The sequence below is a fragment of the Falco rusticolus genome, chromosome 12 (genome assembly GCF_015220075.1).
Source record: "Falco rusticolus isolate bFalRus1 chromosome 12, bFalRus1.pri, whole genome shotgun sequence".
NCBI lineage: Eukaryota > Metazoa > Chordata > Aves > Falconiformes > Falconidae > Falco > Falco rusticolus.
Genome location: NC_051198.1, coordinates 2,677,619 through 2,695,372, shown reverse-complemented (window position 1 = coordinate 2,695,372; position 17,754 = coordinate 2,677,619). Strand labels below are relative to the sequence as shown.

The 17,754-nt window shown below is 39.4% G+C and overlaps 1 long non-coding RNA gene across 1 annotated transcript in view; it reads right to left on the bottom strand.

Moving 5' to 3' along the window:
* The window catches only part of LOC119156286, a 50,482-nt gene that overhangs the window by 8,404 nt on the left and 24,324 nt on the right, over nt 1-17,754 (bottom strand). The window contains exon 9 of the long non-coding RNA XR_005107048.1: nt 2,412-2,495. This is a non-coding gene — a long non-coding RNA (uncharacterized LOC119156286). The remainder of the gene's footprint in view (nt 1-2,411; nt 2,496-17,754) is intronic.

Here is a 17,754-nt window from a genome sequence, read left to right as displayed (position 1 = left end):
TGCTGACCAGCTTTTCTTGTCAACCTACTTTGCACGCAGTATTTGACTAGCTACAGGAAACTATTCTTAGGTATACTTTTCCTGGTAAAGGTCACAGAAATATTCAAAAAATGTCATGCACAGCTTTTGTAGTGCGTTTAAGACCTAATGAAATTGCACCAAGGAAATTAACTACTTAAAAAGTAGATGAAATTAGTTTTGGAAATGTTTAGCTTAAAATACTGATGTTTACACACAGAGCTGAATTTTGAGAGAGATCTGTTCTTTATTGAGCGTTTCTAAGTACACTTCTTTCATACTTCATTGCCTCAGTTTTGCAAAACTTATGGAAGAATTGCATCTTCAATGTAGGTCGAATCTAATATCACCTGCTGTCTCCAGCATTTGTAAATTGTGTGTCACTCCAGCCGGTATGTGAGGCGGTGTGACACGAAGTGTATTTTCCATTCAGCTAGGCCCTGTGTGCTGCAGAGAACCGTACAGCTCACAGATTAGTGTCATTTACAGATATACTAAACCTCTTAAAAAAACCAACCCTCTATCAAATAATCTTTTTAGTTGCTGTTTGCGTGCAATGGGGTAGAGACAAAAAATTAGAATCTAATGTATTAGAATTTTGTGACTAAGGAATTCTGTAGGGGGACCGCTCTTTCACTAAGCAGTAACAAAGATATATTTCAGAGGACAGAGGGGGGGGGGAAAAAAAAAAAAAAGTTATTCAGAAAATCCTTGTATATCTTGAAACGTAATTCTGAAATTTGTGAAAACATTAAACTGATAATAATACAATATCCTTTTTTTTATCCACAGTTATATGTAATCAACCATCTGTTACATTTTCCAGTGTGGCATTCCCCACCTGCTGTAGATGAGCCCTGAATATTTGCTGTTTTTATTCCAGAGTGCTTTCAAAATACAAGTCAAAACAAATTTATTCAATATTCTTTTTGTTGCTGTTGATTTTGGATGCTGACAAACTCTACAGCAATTTACAGTAAATGCAATGGTAGGTAAATGAATTTTCACACAAAAAAAAAAAAAAACCCAAGATAAAACAGCAAATTAAAACTAGTGGTCAGGATATAAATTGCTGATGTAGAAAATAGATATCTAAGGAATAGTTTAAACAATCTCAGCATATGTTATCAAAGAGTGATCTAAGAGATACCTGAACCTCAAGAGGGGAGCACCTTCCTGAGCAGGAGATAACTCATGGTATGCTCCTTTGTCTAACAAGAAAAGATCTGTCTAGAAGTTGAAGTCAGCAAACCTGTTCTCAGGGTGAAACTCTACGTTGTGTAGTTAAGAAGAAAGCTAGCTGACTATTGGAAAAGTTTACCAAGGGAATACTACAGCTGTTATTTGGGACAAAGGCATGGTTGCTGGAAGTTAAGGGTTTAATGTAACCGTCTGTATTTGAAGTAGATATAAGAATTTTGCAGTCTCTCTGATCTGGAATTTCACTGTTTCCAGTGAAATTACTGGTGTTGGTATGTAGGTCACACATGCAGTTACACGTAAAGTAACTTTTCATTTCTATATTCTTTCTTCATTGTGATTATGACGTGAAAGAAATTACTTTTAGTCTTAAGATTTATGATAAAACATATTTCACCATGTACAAGAGCAGTGAAGTCCTTTGGGGCATCTTTATTGAGCATGAATTACTGCTAGGTTGTCTTGGAGGTTAAAAAAAAGAAACTAACATCATTTTAAAAACCTCATCTTGAAAAGCCCCTTCCCAGCCATTTTTCACTTCAACTTTTGTTCCATTCCTTTTCCTGTCACTCGGTCATTCGTATTTGTTTAATATTCCTAAGTGGCAAATAATTTTTAAAATTAAAATGTTCATATTGTAGGATGAATAGTTACCCATTTAATTGCTGCCATTGCACAACAATAATCACTGACAGGAATTGTGGTACTCTTTAACCAGTGAGAATATGGAGAGGTTCAATTGGGAATATGAAGGTGGTTTTACAAATGCAAAGGGCAATTTGACAGGCCATGGTTCTGGTGATTCATACAAGTGAAAAATAAGAAATATTCCTCAGAAAATAAGAACTTTCTCCAAGTTTTTCATTGTTTTTAACCTGAGCTTCATTCTTCCCAGAGAGCCTTTTGAAAATACATATCTATTTGCCTTTTTCTCATCTGAAAATAACTATTTTCAAACAGAAAGTAATTTCCCTGCTTAATGTTTTCCTTCATTTTAAAGATGCTTTTTTTCCCCTAGAAGTAACAAATTTGTTTACTTCTGGATGTTAACATCACCTGCTAAATGAAATTAAAGCCACTGGACGGGATTCAGGTAAAACCATACTGAGGTCAACACTTCATTCAAGGAAAGGCTTTGATTAGCTAATATTTAAAGTTACTGCAGGGCAGCATTGAAGATAGCGGCCAATCACCCGAAGAGCTAGCTGTTATCGTTTTACAGTATAAACATGTTAAATATTCCAGGGCCATGGTGTGTTGAAGTAAGGTTTCCAATTCTGTAAAGTGGAGAGGTTTGAGTATTAGTAGAGAATGATGTTGCCTGAATTTGATCAGCTTTGACATTAATAATAAACCACAGTGTACCTCATAAAGAGTAAAATCACCTTTTATCTTTCAATTTTGTGTAGTTGCTAATACTTACATGCATTGGAAGATATCAGCAGTCTCTGTGGGCTTAATTACTGGGGGGGGACCTTGCATATTAAACTGAATAATTTTTAATATTAAAAAACCGCTTGAAACTCTTGTGCTACAGCACAGAAAGCTTTTTAGTCTTCATTTTGCTCCTTAATGGAGGATCAAATGCTATCTCTTTACTTGTTCCAGGAACAAATGCAACCAACGGCAACAAAAATATCCTTTATGTATTTTAAATTATGGGGGGAGGGGGGATCATCACCATTTTATTCTTAATATTTTAAACATATCCACTGAATACGTAATTCACTGCAAGCAATAATCTAGCTTGTTGTTTATGAGACTAGCTCTTCTGCTGGCATGAACAGGTGTAGTTTTATCATCATCTGAATTACCTCAGCTGTAAGTGGTTCCAGAAGTGGTGTTAAAAGTATCAGTGTACCCAGAAAACGCTAGAGCTTTGAGCATTTATTTGTTCTTCGATGGGGAAAATGCCATGAAATCTTGGCCATACTGGATCCGGGAATCAAACGTTTGCATGCTCACTAGCACTAGACTGGCATGTTTTTCTTTCCATGTAAATTGCAGAGTTCAGCAGCAACAGGTACCTTCGCTGCCCCGAGGTCCCCGCCTGAGTCCTGGGGCACTGGGCCCACCGGGCTTGGTGGGGGGAATGTCCCCCCTGCACCACCCGCCTGGCCAGCCCTCCAGGGCAGCCAGCACCTAGGCCGGGTTCGCACTGCTGCCCGCCGGGCGTGCTGCGTGGTACGGCCCGTGTTGTCTGAATCTGTGACCTGAGACACTCACAGCAAGGATAGAGATGAACGCTGTGGCTAAAAATAATGATCTCTGTCCACAACAGTATCTTTTCGGGTTTTGTTTAGACCAGCTAAGCTGTTGTGATTGAACTGCAGTTATAATATTGACCATTGTAACATCAGTATAATTGACTTGTTCAGATTTTCCTCCTTTTTTTTTCCCTTCTATTAGCTTTCACTTCTTTTTCTCTCTCTCTTTTTTTTTTTTTTAAGTAACTTATTCCAGGAACCTCTGTGCACTTCTGTAATTCTCTTTTCACAACTAGACGAACAGTAGGAATGCTTTCTTTCCATAGAGCAGTTTTAGTACTCGCCATGTGTGCTAGTCCTCCTGACCCACACAACTTTTTTCTTTTCTTACTATAGAGAAGGTAGCCAGCAAAGAGTTAGGAAATGGGGGTTGCTGAGCTTTTGTAGCTGATGCTAGGGGATATAAGAGGAGGCTTTTCTTGCAGTTTGCCATCAATGTTATCTGCAAAAGCCAGGGACACTGGGCTAATTGCAAATGATAGATTATACGTAAAATTAGCTTTCCTTTGGAAAAAAATCCTCCTTTGTGTTGAGTAATGCAAATAATATTTTTCTGGTCAAGCTGAATATATTGATGATTAATATAAAATTAAGATAAATAATTTGTGAAAAGTGCACTATATATGTAGTGAGATCAATCAAGCGTACATCTATTAATCACCAGGTTTCTCTTCCGCCAGCCTGTGTTTTGTTGAGTTCACTGTGTTTTCATCCTTCTGTGCCACAGTCACCAGCCAGAGCCACTTCCGTGCTCACCCCTGAAGTGTCTTGCAACTGTGCAGCTCCTCAGCATCTCCTCATCTCTCAAAGGCTTTTTATTCCACTTGGTGTACCCATTCATGTCTTAGGAAATTAATCCTTATGTATTAAATAGTACGGCACTCTCACAAGGACATTCTGTACTGGAGGTGACAAGATACTCGTGGGTATTCAGAGCTGATTGTATTGCAGGATAATCAGTATTCTGCCCCGAACGTTAGCATGTTCGTTAATGAGCCGTTTACCTGCTGTTTGCATTCACGGCACACAGGCACGAAGGAAATGCTCTGTACCATACCAGACTGTTCGCTTCAGTCCCCTCCAAAACTGCCTGCTAAGGCCACCAAGTGTCAGGCTTTGCACTGGACTTGTTGGTGTTCCACAGAACTGAGTGAGTGGGAGGTTCTGCACTCAGCCTGCGTACCACCAGCAGTCACTGGCAAGTTCTTAGCTTGTCTCACAAGACATTTTACCCATTCGTTCTCTGTCCTAAATATCCTCACGAACTTGTAAGCTGGCCTTCGCATAGCCTACTTTCCAGCTGGGTGGCAGCACCGTCCTCCAGGGAGCCCAGGCTGTGGGCTGCCAGTCCTGAAGCTGAAATAGTGGTCATATGGGACATCTACCCGGTGTCCCCTGCTCCAGCTCTGACCTCCTGGGCTGCTCTGCCCCAGGGAGGTGAAAGGACACCGGCAAAGGACCGGGGGGTGGGGGGGTGTTTCTTTTGAGCTGCCTCTGGGGCATGTCTGTGGAGGGAGAGAAAGTAATAGGAAGGGAGAGGAAGAACATTTACAGAATTTCCATCAACTTGTTTAGAGGAAGAACATTTACAGAATTTCCATCAACTTGTTTATGAGAACTCTGTGTTTTCCCTTCCATTTTTTATATAGGTTGTCTGTAATGCCCAAACCAGGAACACATGCCCTTGTGCAGCATGATTTTCACAGTTTGGGCTCTTACTTTTTTTGGTGCCAAGTCTGACAAGCTGGTGTTGCTCATTTTGCGTGAGTGACAGTAACCTGGAGATACGGCCCTCTCCACTGCATACATGCTGTCAGCTTGGGTTATTCATGTCCTGTGGTAGTCTTGAATTGCCCTTCTGATGTAGGCAGAAATCTTGTTTGTCTTTGTAGCCGGAGAACTGGCAGAGTTGCTGAAGTTTAACCAGAAGGCCTCTCAGGTCCCTACGGCTGATTCCGTTATGGCTTTTTTCTTTTTCATTATGTTTGACATTTTGAAGGCTGAGCCTCATTATAGACAGGCAATCTCCAGCACCAGGCTGGGGAAATGAGTTCTCTGAGATGGAGAACATATGAAAAAAATGAAAAAGAATGACCACAAAATTAAAATAAGATTTGAGGCAGATTTTTGTTGTGTGATGTAGTCTTGTGTGATATCTGTTCAAAACAAGGAACGAGAAATGAGAGCAAAAGTGATTCCTCTTTACCAGGCATTCAAGACAGAGAAGTTCACTACGGTGTTTTTCACCTTCAGTGTATAAATACCCTTGCTAATGCAGCAGCATTAATATTTGCAAGGCTAATTCTGCTTTTGTTACTTTATTTTTTTAAAATCCAGCCTTCCTTCTATTTCACCATACTAAGTAAAGGCTTTTTATGCCAATATGAATCAGCTACTACAGCAACAAACCAGCTACCGCAGGCCAAGGGAAGGCTAAAGCAACACGTGGTTCCCATGCTTTAGAAAGCTATACCTCTGCAAAGTCCTAGAGCAAGGAGGCAGATGACACAATGTATTTGCTACTATATTAGCATATCAGTGACAAATCACATTTTGTTTGCAAGCTTGGTTTCTACCTTTCTCTGCCTCTTAATGAAGGTGATATATCTTCTGAGAATGTCAAACTGTGGTTCCAAAATAGAGTAATTTCTTAATAATGTGATCAGATAGTTAAACATTAGCACTTGCTACAATTTTGATAGTAAGTATTCTCATTAAAGTCAGTTTGTCCCTTCTTTATGGCAAATAGGAGTAGAAATGGCAGCAAGATCTGAGTCTCCTTCTTCAAAACCACTCTGTTCCCCAGGTCCAGGTTTTAAATTACCTAGCGATGCTGTAAGGACTTGAGGAAACCAAGCCCATATCTGTAATGGATGGGAGATGCTGTGTCTTGTCTTGATTGAGATTGAGCTGAAGAGTGCTCAGAAGGGTCTGTCACAGGTCAGGGCCTGTTTGTACCAGAAGCAAACAGTCAGCTGGCTTAAGGAAGGGGTACCTGTGTCTAGAAAAACCTGCACCTGAATTGGCTTAGACCATGTTGGGTAGATGGAAGCTGCAGAATAGTCCTTCCAGGCATGGAAAGCAGAGGCACAGAAAATTTTGCCTGCACTAGTGGAGATGTCGGGAAAAGCTGTCTCTATTTCAGCAGCTGGGGAGTTTTGTCACAAGATTGTGTTGCTACCTTGAAGCTTTTCTAAAAAGCAGTTTTCTGTAGGTTACTCTAACTGATGTCCTTGTCATAAACAAAGTCTCATGTATGGCTCTGTAGTTTGTGGGTTTATATTAAAACTTTATATATCGAGTGAAAATGTGAGAAGGGAGATCTTTTTGCCATAGTCAGTTGAGAAGGAGGCTAGAGAAGATCAACAGCAGTATGTAACATTTCTGTAAGGCTAGAGGCAAATCCAGGGATGTGGATTTGAGGATTAGAGGAGCGATTATATTTCCTTCTACTGAAAACTACTCCTCGATGTGAAAAAAAACCAACTTGGTCTCTCACGTGAAATATGGTGGGCCTTAAATCCATGGTTAAGGCTCCACATAATCATAATCATGGTAATGCAAAGATAATAGACATAAAGGAAGAAGACTTACTCGTAATCAGTTTAAAGGCTATGTCTTCATTACTAAAGAATTAGAGGTTATTTAGTCCTCATGTAACAACCACACAGAATTGAGATTTGTATCTGGAAATGTACAAGCTTTTGACTATTTTTTTTCCATTCCAGGAGGAAAAAAGATAATTATCGTCTTTTTGCTTATTCAGGATTATTTTTGAAAGGTTAAAATGTTAAGGAAATAAGGCTATTGAAGGCATGTTCTGAAAAATGAGCTAAAACCATTTTTTTACAAAGGAGTCAAACCTCACAGTGTAAGGTCCGCTCCTAGACTGTGTCAAAGCAAAGCGAGGCAATGCACAGCCTGACAATGCTGTGGCGCACCAGGCTGACCAAAGCTGCAGCGAGGGCATCTGGCAAACTAAAATGAAGTGATTCTACTGAACCTTACCAAAGTGATTTATTTATTTTTTAAAAAAATTTTCCCTATTAGAGAGAAATATTTAGAGGAAATTAAATTTCTCATGGGAAATTGACAGAACTTTAATTTCCCTCTGAAAGATTTCAATGGGAAAACCTCAAAGGAAGAATAGTTAACTTCTGTGGTTACGAACATAATTGCGTTTCCCAGTATATTACACTAGTAGTTACTTCCCCTATAAAAACCTGTCTTGAACGTATCCTGCAAGTAGGATGTAGAAACAATTTTCAGTGGAGAGTAGGTAATATTTTGGCTTAATCAAGAGGATAATTTTAGATGACTTGTAAAATAATTGGCCAGGCTGTAATAAACATAGCTGGGAAAATGACAGATATTTCCTTGGTTTCTCCTCCCCAGTGGTTCAAGGAATAAATCTTCAAAGCAAAACATTCTTCAGAAATATGTGATTGAAATAAAAAGATACCATCTACTGAAGTCTTAGAATGAGGTGAAATAATAGAAGCAGCAGAGGGATGTGATGTCTGAAAGCTTCAGCCTTGTAGGGAGAGAAGAATCATACGAGGGTCTGGTATTTTCATTTTGGAAATTGTCCCAAGTACTGCTGAAAATCTAGCTGGTTAAAGTAGATTTTGTTCCAGCTGTGCACAGCAAACAATGCAATTTCTGGTGTTGGTAGTCCAGTCCCTCTGCTTTGGAGTCTGAAACCCTAAAGCAGAAAGAGTGTAAGATGCCTCGGCCACCCCACCGGCCCCGCGCACGGCCCCCGCGGGAGGCAGCCGCCGCCAGCCCTGCGGTTCAGCTGCCCCCGCAGCCGGACTCCGACATCCTGCAGAGCCGCTGAGCTGCCGCTCAGCCCCCCTCTTCCCAAGATCGTTCCTCAAAAAGCAGCAGAGAAACACATGTGCATTTTGGTTTTCCTTCTCTTTGGTTTTTCTTCCATTGCATAGTCACACTGATCTTTCTTGCTGGATCTGCCTTTATCCGTTTCTTTCTGTTGATGCTTTGGAGAGTGAGTTTCTTGACTTGCCCCATCACAGTTTAATCTGACAGATTGGGAGCTCTCGTGGCTGTGGATCAGAGCTTCCCTGTCAGGGCAAGAGGAGTCTGTACACGCAGAAATCTTAGTTCGGAGGTGTAAACAAGAGAGAAGCAAAGGAAGGAAAAGTGCGAGAGGGAGAAAGGAAGCATTCTCTTTAAAACAAACTGGAAAAAGAACCCCTCTTAAAATCAGGCTGCACAGCAAAATGTACTTGTGACTGTGATGGTGAATAAAAGGCCGTTTTGGAAACAATTTTAGTCCCTTCGGGATTTATTAAAAAAAAAAAAAAAAAAAAAAGCTATGCCAGTAATGAGTTGTAGCATCCCAGCTTTGCATTGCCTTCACTAATTTGAATTCCAGTAGGTGGGTTTTTTTAATGAGCACTAGCTTTAGAGAAAAAAGTAGTCCTAGTGGCAATTAAGCATTTAATTTGCTGAGATGACCAAAATAAAGGCTGCAAAGTGTTTAAAAGACTGATAGGCTACCTCTTAGAAAAAATTATCCTGGGTGCCATGAGTTTCACTGTGCATACTGCATTCCTCCATCCCTTAATTTAAAATGGATTTTAATAAACACAGTATACATGAATGGATGCATGTATACATTGATGCTTTCTTATAACTTTATATATAATAAATGCTAACAATGCATGGAAGACCTTAAGAGTATTTGCTTTCCTGTGGCTATTTTCAAATGGTTTTGCCATATAAACATTGAGAATGAAGGCAGTTCTGAAAATGTTAGCTAAATACATAAACCTGTATGGATTATTACACTTTCTAATAGCACGTTATCTGTCTCCATTGCAAGAGCTGATCAGTTTCTCTGCAATGCTGAATTAGGCCAAACTGCTCTAACCTAAAAACTCGTTGCATTCTTAGAGGCATGAAAATCAACTGGCTGCTAAATGGGGAATTGTGCCAGGAATTCAAGAATATGCTGATACCTATTTTTTATTTATTAATTGAACTTAATTCTCCTAAAGTATTTAGGTGGCAAACAGATCATTTTGTAGCTATGATAATTGCTGAATAGGGATAATCTGGCTGTTCCTTCTATTCCCTTCTAGGAATATACATTGAATCGTCTGGTTCACCAAATTTTGATCAGATGCCAGGATGAATTATTGTATAGCTGAATATCTTGCAGGTTAATAAAAAGCATACGTATCCTGCTTCCATGTGCAAAATACTTGCAGTGAAAATGTATGTGAGGAAAAGAAAGTATTGGAAAAATAAAGCCATCTGGTGCATGAACAGCAAAGCTTGTTGAAAAATTGTGTCTGCTCTGAAATGGGCATAAAACAAACAAACAAAACCCCTCCTGATGATACTAATTTCTTCCAGTTGCTTTAGTTCAATAAATATATTCCATTCTTTTCCCCTCTCCTCCACTAAAATGTAGTTTACAAGCTTTAGAAGGAAGAGCTGCTTTGAAATGAATAATTGAGCCATTTAATTTTCATTCCTGTAAGACAGACATAGAGGTTTTTTTCCTAAACGAAACACTTGAGCATAAGTTTTGTCTCCTGTGAAAGTCAAGCATAAAAAAATGCATAAATCTGGAGAAAGTTTAGGTTTAGGGACAGCAGCATTTTTCAGTGAAAAACATTAAGTTGGAAAACATTAAATCCAAAAAGTTTCAGCCAGCTTTAGTGAACAGCGTCCAAAGGCAACTTCAGTCAATGTATTACTGAAGAAAAGCCATAAATGGCATAACATAAACCTGAAGTAGAATTTAAATGACAGCCCTAAGGCATGAAGATTGAGTTACAATTATAAAATCAGGCTGTCAATATTTTGATCCTCCAACAATGCAACTTTACCAAAGAAAATTTCGAAATTTCAGTCAGTCTCCAATTTCACACATCACTGGCAACAATAACAAACATAGAGCAGATAAGAAACACTTGGTGAACTAATGCACTAAAACATAAGCTGAAAGGAGCAATGAAACAATTGTCCAAAGTCAACCAAAATTGAGATACTATTATGTGCATGTCTGAGTAATTTTCAGAGCTGTTGATAATGGGCAATAGTCATCTATAAATTTCTATTATCATTAAGACTTCAAAATTTAAATATATTGATTTTTTTTCCACAAAGGGCCACTCTGAAAACAGTGGTTATTACTTTTTTGTACCATTTATGTTGTTTTATTCCAATGTAACATCATTAACATCACTCAAGTTGTTCATCTTCTGCAGAACTGAGAGAAGGATCTGTAAAACCACTTAGATTAATATATCTTCAGTGGGAGTGCTATATTCAGTAGAATACCCAGGGTCACAGGTCAAGAAATATTCCTCTCACAGATCTGAGAGAGGTATTGCAAGCTGCCCTGTGCTGGCCCATCAATTCATGTTGGCTTTGGCTTCATGAATCTGGCAAAGTAATGCGAATGTATGTGTATATATGTGTATCTGCTGTCTTGGTTCAGTCTCAAGGGCCATCACGTTGCTGAGGCTGCCAACAAAGAAGTCAGTGCTGATGTGGGTATCTATTTGCTGCCTCATTTCTCTCTGCCTACCACATTTAAGTAATGCTTTGAAGAATTGTCATCGTTGCTGACCTTACAGAATTCATACATAAAAGGAGAAAACTCAGAATCCTGCTACTATTTAGTTCTGTTCTGAATTTTGTGTGTTCAATGTTGGCTCACAAAGTTAGTGAATTAAAGAGCACAAGATTTCCGAAGTAAACCAAAAACTTGACATCCTTTTCCTTTCCAGCTGCCACTATCATTCTATGTACTCCAAATAGCCTTGATTTATTAATGGCAAATCTGGAGGAAGGAAGATTAGAAAGACTGAAATAGCTGGCCAAAACCTGCCTAGATTTGGAAACGTAACTTTAGTTTGAATTTGCCAGTTGGAATGTAGCATGTTTTTGTGAAATAGACGTTGACAATATAAACAAATATTTCTCCTCCTTTAAAAAGCTTTTATTACAATATCCATTCTCATCTTCAGCTATTCAATGCCACATTTTTTGAACATTCACATGAATTGAATTTCAGATTTTATACGTAATATTTGTTTTTTTCCTTTCCTGAAGTGTCTTCCTTGACCTGTGACCCAGCACTGTCTTTACCAAATTGAATTTCCATTGTTTTAGGTAAGGAATGTTGTTACGTCTTATATTACTTGGACTGATAAAAGCTGAGTTCTGTGTTATCTTACAGTCTTTCAACCTATCGGACTGTCGTGTTTTGGACTAGATTGTTGTGTATCTCTGGGAGAGCTCTATAAGGCAACTCTATGAAAAAGTAATACAGCAATGAGCAAGGCTTAGCTGGCTTCCCGGCTGCTGAGCCTTTGCCAGAGACTTTGATCAGATTTAAAAGGATCTTAGTACCCTGTGGACAGGCACAAAGACTTTCACATTCCAAAAACCTGATTTAAAGGGGTTTGGGCTCTTCCCACCCACTTGAAAAGATGTTGACCTGCTGTTGTCCCTGATGACTGGGACCTGACTAGAGTAACAGTGAAATAAAAGAGGGAGGTTTTGAATCAGGTTGCGTATCTCAGGGGGTTGCATGTATGAAAGACTTCTGACCTCTGTAGCTGCAGCAAGTTAATACTCTGCATCCTGCACTGTCCGTGCTAACATGACTTGTAACAAAGTAGTTATTGCAGGTGCTGTAGTTGGACAGCAGAATTAGGTATGTGCCTATACATCAGCAGCTTTACTTATCCATATATTATCTTAAACCAATGATTAATGCCAGTTTGCACCAAGTCCCTTGTTTTTTAATTGGCGTGAAGAAAGTGGATAGGTGGGGTAATAACTTTTTAAATTAACACTAACTTTCTAATGAGCTAAAGAAACTAATTTAGAGAGTCATTATAGCTAATATTATACCTACCTTTATTCAGGAAAGCAATTAACCAGTTCAGAGATCAACACGTCCCTAAATGTTCTTCCAAATCCAAGTATAGAAATCATAGAGATTAGTAATCATCATTCTGGGTTAGGTGATGGATTAAAAATTAGGAAAAAAAAAAGATCAGTAGAGTTTTGTCAAAAAAAGGAAATTATCCTATTTGATTGATGCACCCAATTAAAACTGTTTGAAAGACCTCAAATTTAATCACAGACACAGTGAAGTGCTCACAAATATTCTAAAGAGAATAATTGTTCATACAAATTATTTAGAAGAAATTTTGTAGAACAAATGTGCTGGAGAAAATCTAAACTGTGCACGACCAGTTCTGGAGTAGAAACTGCCAAAACTCATTAAATTATTCACTAACCATCATTTGTTCAGCTCGGTGTATTACAAAAGTTATTGATTAGATAGTTTATAGTAGTTGGATGTATTTACGGAAATGTCTCTTCCCTCCTGTAATTTTGTAGTACATTGGGTTTTTTTCAAAAAATGCAAAGGGATGAAGTTATGCATTATTTATAGCATATGCTTAGCACTCTGATAGTAAGCTAATGGGGATGGCATAGTTAGAAGAAGTCTCTAACCCTTTCAATATTGCATTTCACTTTTCCAAAATGAACAGCCTTTGCCTGAATAATATATTGTAGATAATGACAGAAAAGCCCAGCAAAATACCAAGTCATAATACATGTGAAAGACTAAAAGCTTTCTGGTGGATATCTATCAAACTCCTTCTTGTTTGAAAAGTGTGATTTATTTTATTTTTCTTCTTTCTCTACTTCAGCACAGCAGAACCTTCCCCAAGTGGTACTCGATAGCTTATTATTCTACAGTAGCACAAATTCTTGACTTCTGAGACTGGTCAGTATTGCATATAACATGTCATAAGTACTTGAAAGTCAGTTTGGCATCTTCAGAGGAATACAATTAGTCATTAATGTATTAATCTCTATAGCAGGTGATCAGAAGATACTTTCCACAGTTAACTGGGAGAGAAAACTATCGTATCAGCTTGAACTTTTAACTGTGAGCTTCAAGTGTTCGGGAGGAAATTTCCTCTAGGGCAGAGCAGGTATACAGGCAGCCCCCTTTAACCCCCAGGCTGAGCTGCTGTATGATGCTGAAGGAAGATCTGGCCAGGGTAGCTGCACTAGCATTGCTTTTGAAGCATCACGCTGGGTTTCGCCACAGGGACATCTGCTTCCAGCAACGTAGAAGACAAAATGTAAATCCAGATTTCAAAATGTGCAAAGACGTGGAATTCCTGCAGCGCTCGCTGAGATCAAGGAGAGGACAGAAGTGTGGCAAAGAATCTCATCCAACTTGCTTGCAGGTTACACGCTTCTAAGTGAGAGGAAAGAACATTCGGCCTTTAATTGCTCTGAATTGAAATATATTTTTAAATGTTTTAAAAGGAACAGGAGAGATTAAGACTAAAAAGTATTACTGTAATAGTTTAGTGTTACCTGTTTTTTATAAATGCAGGATTAATATTTTTGTGCTGTCTTACCACGTCCAAAATCTCCCTAAGTTTATCATAATGGTATTTCTGGATTTGGCCCACATATGAAATGAAAAGTAGAACCATTCCTTTAGAGTGTGGATGAAAACTCAGACCGTGGGTGCGGATATATAATATCCTTAGCTATGACTGTGATATTAAATATTCAGCAGTAAAGCATTTGTGTGGCTGTGGATCTTCAAGCAAGATGTGCAGACCTAAGTGCTAGACTATACTGTTCCTGACAAACCGTGACTGCTTCCAAATGTATATTGCCATGACAATAATCTGCACAAGAACTGAGACTAATTTCAGTATAACTTCTGGGAGTTTCCTTGTCATCGGCCACATATGTTTGATGCCTAATGCTAACATATGCTAATATAGAAAACGCCTATCGCTTTAATCCTAAAAGATTGTAAAGCTTTTATTTTCTATGGCTACTGCAGCCTGACAAGATACACTGTGGCAGCAAGAGGAGAGTATCAGGGGCTGGTCTAAGGAGACAAAGAGGGGCTGGGGAAAGGTGATGCCGGGAAATGAGGAAGTTCATGGCCCTTTCCAGGGCGAAGGGTTAACGTCCCTTTTCTGGTTGTTTTGTCAGGGCTATTATATTGTAATGCTAAACCCTTTTTCACCGGTGGTTTTAAAGCAACAAATGTTTGAGTATTGCAGGTTACTTGGGCAATTGTTTCCTAGTTCAGAATTGTTCAAACACTGGCCACAAGGAAAATGCAAAGTTATGCTCACCCAGCTGGATATGTATCTTGACAGGAGCATCAGATCAACAAGGCTTATGTTTAAGATTTAACGTCTAGAATTTGAGTTGCTTTCAAAGCAGTTGCAGGAATTAAGCAGAAGTGATTTCTAATGAGGAACTTCAATTAGTTCCTTGCTCCCTGGCAAACCAAAGAAGACACAAAATCAATCAAAACTCAGTGTAAATTATTCATCTGACTTTACTATGCGTTTAGCAAAACACCCAACCCGGCAGCAACAAAAGGCCCTCATTGTGAGGGGCAGCAGAGCCCGGCTCAGGAGCCCAGAAAACAGATGGGGCTGTAGGAAGCACTGCTGAGCAGCCTCCTCCCGCTCGTCCCTGGTCCCTTTGTCAGGGCCACATTCCAGCTAGATGGACCTTTGCAGTTTTCCAGGCTCTGCAGGGATTACAGAGGTGGATTTAAACGTGGGGGAAGAGCTAGTGCAGGCAACACCAATATTTCACATCCAGTCTTAAAATCTGAGGTACCGTTTTGGATTAAGAGAATCATGAATCTTTCAGAAAAGCAAATATTCAGATCCCGGGGCAATGTGCTGGCGGGACTACAGGTTTCATGAGCTCTTTAGACGTGGCTCTTCAGCTGGTGTATGTTGGCACAGCTTCAGTGGAGCCCACAAATAACCTGGCCCTGGCATTATATAAATATACACCAATGACCTCTCCCTCTTTTGTTGGGAAGCTTTTATCCTCAAAAGCTATGTTCCACACAGATTATCTTGATCATTTTTTCTCCTTTTTAAGGTATGGGCTACGGCCTCTATATTTAATTGTAGCACTTTCTATCAGAAAATAAGGCAGTACTTTCTAAAGGTAGCTCATGCATTGAACCCAGCTGTTAAAGCTGCTCATGCTGCCTTGGGTAATTGGCTACTCACAAGTCTTTATCTAAAATATAAAGGTAAATAATGATTAAAAACCCTAACTTAAACTGAAGTAGTAAATTATCCCAAAAATTCCTTTTACTGCTCTGTTTTGCTTGGATTTACTCAGCCTATGAAGCAGAGCTGAACAAGAAGCTTGCAGAATCATGGCCACAAGGATCCTTCTGAGGACTGTAGCTACAAAAGCTGAAGAGGCTGAACCAGTAACCGCCCGAGCTCTCCTCAGCACACAGTACGCACGCTCGCTCAGTCCTGCCAGCTTCCTTAGTGTTACGTGAAAGGGATTCTGCCTCACTTTTTAAAAACTTGTGTCATTGTTTTGGGTTTCGTTTTTTAAGTGTGGGAGGGGTTTGATGGGTGCCCAGGTTTCTCTGCAGCAAGCAGTGGTTGGAGCAACCGCTCCAACCACAGGAAGGCAGGATTTGGCTTCCTCTTGAGCCTGTGTGGTTTGGACTCACGTGCCCGGAAAAGTGCTGGGAAGCAGGGTTGTAAAAGTAATCCAAATTTCATGGACCAGGAAGAGCAAAGGAAATGATGGCTGAAAGAACTGTGGGGAAATTTCAAGAAATAATCTTTGGGTCAGGGAAAAGGAGGGAGCCTTTCTGGACTGAGCCTCCTAATAAACATTTGCAGGGATCATCCTAGTTCCCAGGCTGTTAAACCTAGGGAAAGCAAACATTTGGGGTTTAAATAATTTGATGCAGCTAAGTTAGTGGTTCTGGCTTTGAAAACTGTTGTTTTACTTTTCCAGTCAGTAAGCTTGGTCCTCACCTATCGTGAATCTGATTAAAATTCATACCCTGGAGTCTGACAAACCAAATGATAAAATCCTGGGGCATCAGGGTTTGCCTTGTAAAGTTAAGTCTAGCTCCTGAGTGTTGCTTCAATCTACAAGGCAGAGGAAACTATGTACTAAAGATTTGCTTGTCTCTGGCCTCCTGTCCTTATGGCCACTGACTAAATGTGTTGGTCTGCTCGTGGAGCTGGGCTGCACAAGTGATGTCATGGGCTATGTTATTTATTTGCCTCTGGGTCCAATTCTTAAATCTGCAGCAGTCCTATAGATGTGTGGCATGGCTTTTGCCTGAATAAAATGCATAAATTTCTTTATCCGAGTACCGTAGAAATGTACAGTACAATACTGCCAAGATTTACAGCACCTAGCTCAACAGCTGGATTGAAGATAGTTGCAAGCAGGAGTAAGTCCTTGTTGGAATATCCCTGCATTTTTAAAATACTGCATTGTGCTTGTTTTCTCCGCTACAGAAGTAGGTCAAGGGGTTTGTTTTCTGGCATTTTCTCCTCTGTACCTATCAGGTATGTCTTTGCAGTCAGACTCTTCTTTAAAGTACACACCAGTTAAAAATTCAGGTCTTTTGTTCTTGTACTACACCAACATTTGGAGAACAGGGGTTTGGGATTAAGTCCTGATTATGTATTTCAATAACATTGCTTGAAGATGAACTTCAGAAAACCCATGTTTTTCTGGACCTGCAGGGCCTTGTTCTTCACAGCTGCTGTTCTGTAAATGCTGGGGTTTTTTTACTTGTGTCTTGCAGTTAAATAAAACTTTGACATTTATACTAGTAATTAATAGCAGATTCTTAGGTTAATTCACCCATCTTAGCCAACAAACATTTTCTACTACCCACAGAGAGGATAAAATAACTGGATTTTTCACTAGGGTTGGATTTTGCCTCCCAATATTCTAAATATGCTTTCCCCAGAGGGAAGACCATGTTCTAGATTTCAGTGAAATCATGGCACTGGCTCTGTTAAACCTGCCTGACACCAGTTTATAGTCTTTCTTGTTGCAAACCTGGAATGCTCTAGACCGTGGTTTGTAATCTTGGTCACAGTCTCTAAATTCTTCTGTGATGTAGGTAAGTGTTTATTTGTTCATGTGTCTCCCATGTCATATATATGCTGTATAACATATAGTATTACATTAACTTTAAGCATAAATCATGTGAGTTACTATAGCTAAAGCATGAGAAGGAATAGCTATTATTTAACTTCTTCACATTCCCCTGTCCTAAATGTAGAAAAGCTAAAATGATTTACACACAATCTCCCTGTCTGTCAAGTACTTGTGGCTTAGGTTCTGCATTTTTCCTTTTGTTTGGGTGTCCAATCCCCTCACACACCAAGCCTGTTCAATCTATATGATCTGTTAT